Source organism: Herpailurus yagouaroundi, unplaced genomic scaffold, assembly GCF_014898765.1.
Source record: "Herpailurus yagouaroundi ecotype Mexico unplaced genomic scaffold, PumYag 100, whole genome shotgun sequence".
Classification (NCBI taxonomy): Eukaryota; Metazoa; Chordata; class Mammalia; order Carnivora; family Felidae; genus Herpailurus; species Herpailurus yagouaroundi.
The window spans coordinates 30,624,094-30,633,430 of NW_024412391.1; the positions used below are offsets into that span (position 1 = coordinate 30,624,094).

General features: G+C 33.0%; 1 long non-coding RNA gene across 2 annotated transcripts in view; it reads right to left on the reverse strand.

Moving 5' to 3' along the window:
* The window catches only part of LOC121028458 (uncharacterized), a 207,809-nt gene extending 199,511 nt beyond the window's left edge, over positions 1 to 8,298 (reverse strand). For both annotated transcript variants that reach the window (XR_005789237.1, XR_005789236.1), the window contains exon 1: positions 8,202 to 8,298. This is a non-coding gene — a long non-coding RNA (uncharacterized LOC121028458). The remainder of the gene's footprint in view (positions 1 to 8,201) is intronic.
* Positions 8,299 to 9,337: the final 1,039 nt, after the last annotated feature.

Here is a 9,337-nt window from a genome sequence, read left to right on the forward strand (position 1 = left end):
AAAAAAAAAAAAAAACAAAAAAACAAAAACAAAAAAAAAAAAAACCAGACTGCTGTATTAAGCAGTATTGATATGTAAAATAAACCTACATGCAGAGAACTACTGATTCAACAGCAACTAAATTATCTACATTCTTTTTTTTTATTAGCTGAAAATAAATGGTTGATATATTTTTGCTGGAAAGTTGAAGAGCCAATTAATTATGTAGGGCAGTGGTTTTCAAAATGTGGTCTCCACATGAGCAAACTCAATATCGCAGAACAAAATCAAGTATAAGTAATCAAGAACGCACATAAACAAAAAATATTAAATGGCAATATATGATAGCATTTAAAACAGAATGATGTTTTATGGCAATTAAATGGCAATATATGATAGCATTATGATAAAACATAATGATGTAATAAGACAGTGTGGAATAGAAAGTGGCATTGAACTATGGTAGGAAGAACGATGGTGTGACACCCTGGGATGAAAATGTCATAGTAAGCGCAAAGGTCCTGAGGTTGGAATAATCCTGGCTTTTAAGGAAAGGGGGAATATTGGTGGGACTAGAATAGAACAAGCAAATGGAGGAGAGTGGCCAGGTGCTGACAAGGGGCAGATTATGCCCTTATTTTCCACAGGAAACAATGTTTTCTTCTAAGTACTTTGGGTTATAGCCCTAATAGCTTACTTTCTTATCCCTCCTATCATCTAGTCCAAATCACCAATATTCTCTCTTTGTTAACTACAGTGATAATTACTTAACTGGCTCCCCTGTATGCTCTCTTTCACCCCTTCCAAGCTCTGCACTGCAACTACAGTGATATTTATATATGTAAATTGTATGTGTATTATGTCTCCTCTACTTAAAATCCCTCAGTGACTTCCTATTGTGTTTAGAATAAATTCTAACACCTAATTGTGACCGGGGTAAAGGTCAAGTGAATTAACAGATATTGGCCACTAAGAGCAGTGCTTGGCATATGTGCAGGACTCAGGGAATGTGAATTAAATGTTTTCCTATACAAATATGGCATGGCATTTTTCTCCATGTCTAGACTAACTCCTCTTTTTCTCTTTTCTTGTGTTCTGTTAGTTACAAACAACCCAACTATGGAAGACAGCTGTGATACCTGGATTACAGGGCCCAGAACAGCAGTGGAAAATGAACTCGGTTGGGTTGTAAGAAAAAATAAGGGATAGCTGGAGACTGGGAAGTTGGAAGATAGAAGTAGAATTAAAAGGGTATTGCTACTACTGTATACAGTTCCAACTGAGTATTCCCATTGGGAGAGCTGTCCCATGGTTGAGAGATTTTTATTTTTTCCAAGGGAAGTAGAAATCATACTTTTATAAGAAATGTCTGAATCTAAGCTTGTAAATACTGGCATTTAATTACACTTTTAACTGTACAAACACAAAAGAACTCATTCACATGCCAGATTCAGCAGTTGGCTGCTAGTTTGAAGCTTTTACTATTATGGAAGGGGGGATATAAGACCAATAAGTTTTGATGAGGATATGAGAAAGAGATTTGGATCATCTAATTTTGTTCAAGAAGAATAGAGCCAAGGTCTTGAGCAAAAATCAAATAATTCTGTTTGGTTTTTCTCAATAAAGATCACACATTTTCAATGCATACATAGGCCAGCTACTGTTCTTAAAGTGTTACACATATCAATACTTAAAACTACCCGAGAGATGGATACTATTTTTATCTCTCGTTAGTGATGGAGAAATTGAAAACCAGATAAACTAAGGATGTGCCAAGGACCTCAATTCAAGAAAGAGATGGAAAAGGACCATAGAGGAGTGTACTATGAGGCTCTAGGTAATTTTGCCTGGGATCTGCTTTACACGGCATCCACTGATGATTACTAGTCGCAGCAGACCATTTCTAAGAATTTCAAAACATCACATAATGTGTCTGTCCCAGCTTTAATAGTAAATAGGCCAGCTTGTTCTGCAAATGCTTATATATATTTTCATCTTTCTTCCCTCATCTTCATGCTCTCCACACCAGCCCACCTGTTCCATCAACCCCCATACAAGGGTGTTACTCCATCCTTGGGGAATACAGCCACCAATACTGAAGCACAAGAATGCAATGACATAATGGTGATTGTTTTTTTTTTTTTAAATCAAATTTACACAGAAAATGCATTGCCAGCAAGATCTCTGTCAGGTCACAGCTGTTTCACAGTGAGTCATCCATCACTCTCAGGACTATCCCACATGGACCAAAGCAATGAGATCCCACGCACCAGGGAATAAATAAAGTTATGCTAACTCAAGAATGCCTCTCATCTAATATTTGCAGGAATCTTTTACACTGGTTAGGTGAAGAGAATGCAGCATTGCTGCATCAACATACTATAAGTATTTTTAGTGAAACTCTAATATTACAATTTTGAAAATGAATGATTACCTCTGCAAAGAGAGTACTGCATTCTACCAGAGCTTTGGGAATTTATACACTTTCCTTTGCCAAACAAGAAAAAAAATCAAAAAGTTAAATTGCTTTTAATAGGACCCACCAATAGGCCCTTAATAGGCCCAGCAGGAGAAATAGACAACTGTCCAATAGTAACATTTGAATTTGGTCCAAAACTTCTGACATTCACAGAATATATCCTCCACTTGCCTGTTATAAAGCCTGAAATTTCCATTCTATGCAATGAAGCATCATGCCCATGAAATAGTAATAAATGGTCATGAAATATCTGCAGTGATTGACTTATTCTCTTGCAAAGATAAAGCCTTTGTGTGGAGCTCCAAATGGAGAGCTTGGGTAGCCTACGCATTAAATATACTGTCAAAAGGAGATAGGATATCACCAAGAGAGAAAAAAAGATGCCAAATAAAACACCAATTTGATAAATTTGACCAGGGCTGGCCATGCTGCTCTATTTCCTTGGAAAACAAAATTAGAAAAACAAAGAAATTAGAAAAACAAAGAAAAGAAAGAAAGAAAGAAAGAAAGAAAGAAAGAAAGAAAGAAAGAAAGGAAAGGCAGTGATCAAAAACCAACCAACCAAGCAAAAAACAGAACAAAACTAAAAATATCAAGAGCCAGTAATACGTTTAACTGTTTGACTTGGAATGCACATGCTACCAACTTCTCTTATAAGGTATCGGTGTAGGTAGACTTAGTCCTTTGAAACCAGGAAGTTTATTAGAAAGTTTTTAGAAGATGAGTACTCATTTCTCTATTACCTATTACTATTTTATTTTTATGTATTTTTTAAACTAATTTATCTAAACTACTATCATCTCAATAGGTAGTTAATATAAAAATTTATCAAGTTGATATTTTATCTTTTTTTAACATGCTAAATCTTCAAATCTTGTTTATGTTTTACACTTATAGCTCATTCTAATTGTAAGCTACATTTTCAATGGCTAAAGTGAAGTCAGTCCCATGAAAGCAATAAAGTTGTATTTAATGGAAAAATATTATTAAATAATTCATTTTTTCAAATGCAAATTAATTACAGTTAAATAGAAAATTAAGTTATTTGCTTGTTCCAAACATATTATAAGTTTTCAATAGATATTTGTTGGTTACCATAATGAGTAGCACAAATCTAAAGGAATGGGTCATGTTGAAGGGTTTACACATAAGATAAATACATTAACATCTCTCAGTAGCCTTAAAGAAAAACATAGAAGGAAAAATTCTAATTCAAATTCAAACCATAATCAAAATGAAGCACTTCTGTGGGAGAAAATATCTGTCAGGACAAAGATCCTTCTATATGTCCAAGCTGACATATAGAAATGAAGACTACACCAGCTTTTTATTTAGACTATATAAGAATATTAGTTCTTCCATTCATTGTCTGGAGTGTCAATATTGGTAATGAAAAAGGTTTGCTCTTGAAAATCTAATTAGACCTACATGTTCTACCTATGACACTGGAATAAAATCAAGGGAAATTTATCTCTAAATGATAATAAAAACATCAATGTTTATCATTAAAATAAATGGATAGAATAAGTTATAGTATCATTTATAATGCCCACTTAGGTTATTCATATAATAATTTACTTAATTCAAAGTTTGAGGATAGCCATGTATAGAGATCACTGATTCAGTGACTTTATAATATTGATTCTTCTACCACATGAAGAAATAAATATATAAGCTTGTGTTTAGTTAAAGGGTATAACGGTATTTCTTGGAGTCACCATACATTTAGAGTGCAGTTAATTCTTCCCTATGAAATTACAAATAAAAAAAATCATGGTTGACCAGAGAAAAGATAAACATTATGCCTTAAATATTTACCCAGAGCACATCAACTTAAATGCTGTGGGAAATATATCCTCTATTGTTTTAACCCAGACATTTCTTTCCCCTCTATTTGCAAACTGTCAATACCTGCTTATGCATCCACATTCTCAACTGAAGGCATTACTGCTAACTTCATTGAAAAAATTGAAGTAATATAAAAAATTTCAATAGCCCTGACCACTATATCTACTCTCTGATGCATATTTGTACCCATTTACTCTATGTGAACATCCTGTGTTCCTAATGAAGGCTGACTTTTTCATTTTTACATTAGATTCCATCTTCCTTCATCTACTCTCCAGCAATTAATTCACTTTTTTATTATTAATATTTCTCTGACTAGTAATAAAGTTTCATTAACCTATATTTAATATCTTCTCCCATCTTAAAAGAAAAGGTCTGTCTTGACACAAACACCCCTATGGCTATTTCCCTATTTCACTGCTGCCCTTTACTGAAAACTTCAAAAAAAGTTATCTAGCCTCACTATCTGCAAGTCTTCTCCTATTCCTTCCTACTCTCTCGAACACACTTGAATGAATTTCACCCCATCACTTCCCCTGAAACTTGTCTTTTTTGTCAGTGACCTCTATATTGATCAATCTAATGATCAGTTCTCAGTTAATACCTTTCTGAGTTAGATTATTTCTCTTTTCTAAAACATTTCTTTTTTCAGGAAAATCACAATATTCTGGTTTTCCTTCTATCTCAAAAATTATTCTCCTGATATCTTTACTTTTTCCCACACTCTGAACATTTGGTACACATTAGGACTGAATCAATGGAATTGTAATTGAACATTAGAATTCAGTCTTTAGAACTATTTTACAATCAGTTGCATGATTTCTTCTAGTTTCAAGGCTTCGAATGTTGTTACTTTGTGGGCAACACGTGACTTTACAGCTCCAGTCTGGAACTTTTTCCTATCTCTGGGCTCATACATCCAAATGACAAGTTGGCTTCTCTACTTGGATATCTTATAGGCATCTCAACTTAAAACCAGACTCCTTGCCTTTCTCCCTGGGATGTTTCCCATGTTATCAATCACTAATCATTCTTCTACTTGTTCAGGTAAATAACCTCAAGAGTAATCCTTCACTTCCATTTCTCTCCTGCCCTGTATCCAAGTTGTTTTGTAATTTTGTATTTATTTGATTATTAAAGAGTTGACTATAATTCTAAATATATATTTACTTTATATTTTATCTATTAAGTGTTCACATCTTTTATCCATTTTCATTTTGGAGTGCTGCTCTTTTAGTTATTTTTTAAAACCTTTTAAAAAAATGTTTATGTATTTATTTTGAGACATAGACAGTGCAAGCAGGAGAGGGGCATGTTTTTCATGCTGCCTGCACAGAGCCTGACGTGGAGCTCCATCTCACTAAGTGAGATCATGACCTGAGCCAAAATCAAGAGTCAGATGCTCAACCAACTGAGCCACACAGGTGCCCCATGTTTTAGTTATTCTTTATTGGTATGTACTACTAGTTCTTTTTGTCTAGAATAGAAATTGTCTTATTGCATTGTTCTAGAGTTTATAAATAGTATAGTGTCATTGTTTGAAAAGAGATGAAAAATACATAAATATAAAGCAAATTAATTATAATTTAAAATCCTACCACCCTGAGAAAAATACCATTAATATTTCAGTGATCATCTTTTTAAAAATATCTCTGATTAATAAATATAATTTTAATAATAGGACCATAGCACATCTGAAATCCTTGCATTTTATTTTATTTATGTGTTCCCACTGGCCACATTTACCTAAAGCAGTTTCTTTCTTTTCTTACCTTCCCTTTTTCTGCTCCCTTCCTCACATCATCTGAAAGACTCACCCTATCTCCTACTGCAGGTATACACTGTGAACAAGCCATTGAGTATTTTTACATAGCTCTCTAGGCCAATATAATCAAGCCTCACGAAGGCTATATAATCTTTTTCTCTGTCTCCCACTCTCCCCCAACACAGAGATTTTTAGTAATGATTGATTCTTGTCAAATACATATATAAATAAGGTACATCCAGAGAAGTTCTCTGTCTCGTCTTCCCTTGACCCCACTTAGGCAACAATTTTTGTTCACTTTTTGCCTCATCCCCATCCTTTTTTAAATTATAAACAAATATATTAATATGTCATTACTTCCTTCCATCTTTTCTTAGATGCATGGTAGCATATTATACACATTTTCTCCAACTTGCATTTTTTTCGTCTAAAAAAGCTGTCCTGGATACCACTATGTAGTATGTAATATGTAAAGTTCTACCTCTTTCTTTTTAAAGGACCCTAAAACTTCATTGTGTGGATGTGTTCTAATCATTCAACCACTTCTTTGCTGATGGACTTTTGGCAGTAATTGGAGTTGTTTATATGTCTTTTAATATTTTTATAGTGTATCATTCTGTTATATTCCTAGGAATGGTATCAATAGGTAAACTCATATATAATTTTTCTAGATATGGCATTTCACATTTCCACTGACATGAGAAAACTTTTTTTTCAAATATTGTCGGCAAGTATTGTTTTGTAAAATACAGCCAATACCTCAATGTAGTATCATCTATTCTTATGAGTGCCACTGAACTCATTTTAATATGTTCAACGGTCATTTGTATTTTTTCCTTATAAACTGTCTTTTGCTTATTTTTATATCAGGATGTTGTCCTTATTTTCCTGCCCTCTGCTTCTTCTTACATAGTTATAAATATCACTGGCTTCTTGCCACTCTCAGTGGCTGGACTCCATTCAGTTATACCTTATAGTTTTGGGGATTTTTCATCTAATTTATTTGCTTATAAACGTTTTATTTTTGTATAATTTCAAATTTATAGAAAGGTTGCCAAAATAGCACAATGAATTTTGTGCTTTACCTAGATCATCAGTTGGTATATTTTGCCTCATTTATTTGCTCTATTTCTCTCCAATTATCTATATATAAACACAAATACAAACAACTTCAGTATATGTTTCTTAAGAAGGAGGAGAACATTCTTCTGTATAACTATAATACAACTGTCAAAAATCAGAAAATGTAACATTGATATAATGCCATTATCTAATTCACAGTACATGTTTAAATTGTGTCAATTGCCCAAATATCTACTTTTTTTTTCCACTTCAGAATCTGGTCCAGAATCATGCATGGCAGCTAGGTGTCATGTCGCTTTAGTCTCATTTAATCTTGTACAGCTTTTCAGTCTCTCTTTGTTTTTCTTGATCTTAACATTTTTTGAAGAGTATAGGCCAGTTATTTTGTACAGTCTCCCTCTATTTAATGTATCTGACATTTCCCTGTTAGATTCATTTCATGCATGTTTAGCAAGAATACCACAGAATATATGCAGCCTCAGCATTAGGAGAAATATGAGGTTGGTTTGTCCTACTGTTGGAGTTGTTACCTTACATATTTATGAAGTGTCCACTAGGTTTCTTCACTGTAAGATTACTTTCCCCCTATATAATTAATGTTATTTGGGGGAACATATATTATATAAATATCCTGTTAATCACCAAGCTTTCAACCACTAGTTTTAGTAACCACTGACGATTTTCTGATTGAATTTTTTTTCTTCTATATCTTATTACTTGACATTCTGTTAAAGGAAGAACTTTCTTTTATCACCCTTTAATTTACTTATTTATATTCTTATTTATATAAGCATGGACAAATGGATTCTTATTTTATAATCATTTGTATCATTATTTCAATATATCCTCAAATAATCCCAGATTTTTCCAAAGGGAGACATTTAAGTTGGTTTCTTTGCCCTTTGATTATATCCCCATCATTCTTTTAACATTTTGTTATCCTTTAACAGAAAAAGATGTTACAGATTCATCTTTTATCCTCCATGATCCAAACCTGGAATCATTTCTTTTTCTCTGAAGTACCCTCTGGTGACCAAAGAGACCTACCTGCTTAGTCCAGGACTGCAGAGAAATTCCAGAGCACTTCAGTAAGGGCTGTGGATATTTTTCAAAGAAGTTCCACCTGAGCTTTAACCTTCCCAGGGCCCCTATTGGAGAATAAAAAGAAAAAGTGAAGATAGGTGTCTTGGGGAAGAAAATAGGTTTTCCTGCCCAAACTGGGAAATGGATCTGACTCTATTAGCTTTTTAGAAACTCCAAAAAATTTGCTGAATTTTTATTGTCATAATTTCATAATTCTTATTTTTATTTTAATTATTTTTATATTTACATCTCTCATTTTGTGACTTGCTTTTAGATATTAAAAGTGTTATTTGTTTTCCCTACTTTTTCCTATATATTATTCAATTTTTTGCTTTTTGATTTTGGCCATTTTTGTGAACTGGGGTATATTAAACCAACCCTCTTACCAAGAATAACTGTTAAATCTGTGTAAAACATTAAAAAAATCTATCTGAAGGCATTAGAAAAATTAAGAAACCAGCAAGAACCAGAAAATTAAATGTTCCAGAAAGGATGGACATGTAGATGAGTGAATCCAATATTCTACTCCTTGAGGCATTTTCCAATCTATAAAACATAGCTGAGAGATGGAGAAGTTGAGCAGAAAATAGTAGCTAAGAGGCTGAAAAGCTGAATAGAGCTTTTGGAAATCTTAAGAGACCACAAAAACAAAAATCAGAAATTAGAAATCACAAGGAGGAAGAACAATGATAAACAGCCCAGGATTCCACTGGTACCACTGAAAATTTGCAACTTGGAGACAGTAAGGGCAAACCAGAAATAAAACAGCCTTTACAAATATTGAAATTTTTGTTTGAATTAGGTCAATACCCTATTTTAAGAGTATCAACTCCTTTATTAACTTTTGACCAATAAAAAGGAAATCTTAGGTGGAGAATTATAACATCATCAGAACCTCAAATGATCTTTGTAAGAATTCATGATCAGTGTTTTTTATTCTAGCAAACAACTTTGGCATACCAGACAACACCAAATGTCCGAAACAAAACAAAACAAAAATATAACATAAGAAAAAATTATTTGATCCAGAAATTGGATTTAATTATACACTAAATCTAAAATAAATAGTATATTGAAATAACACATTTGATAAAATAGCG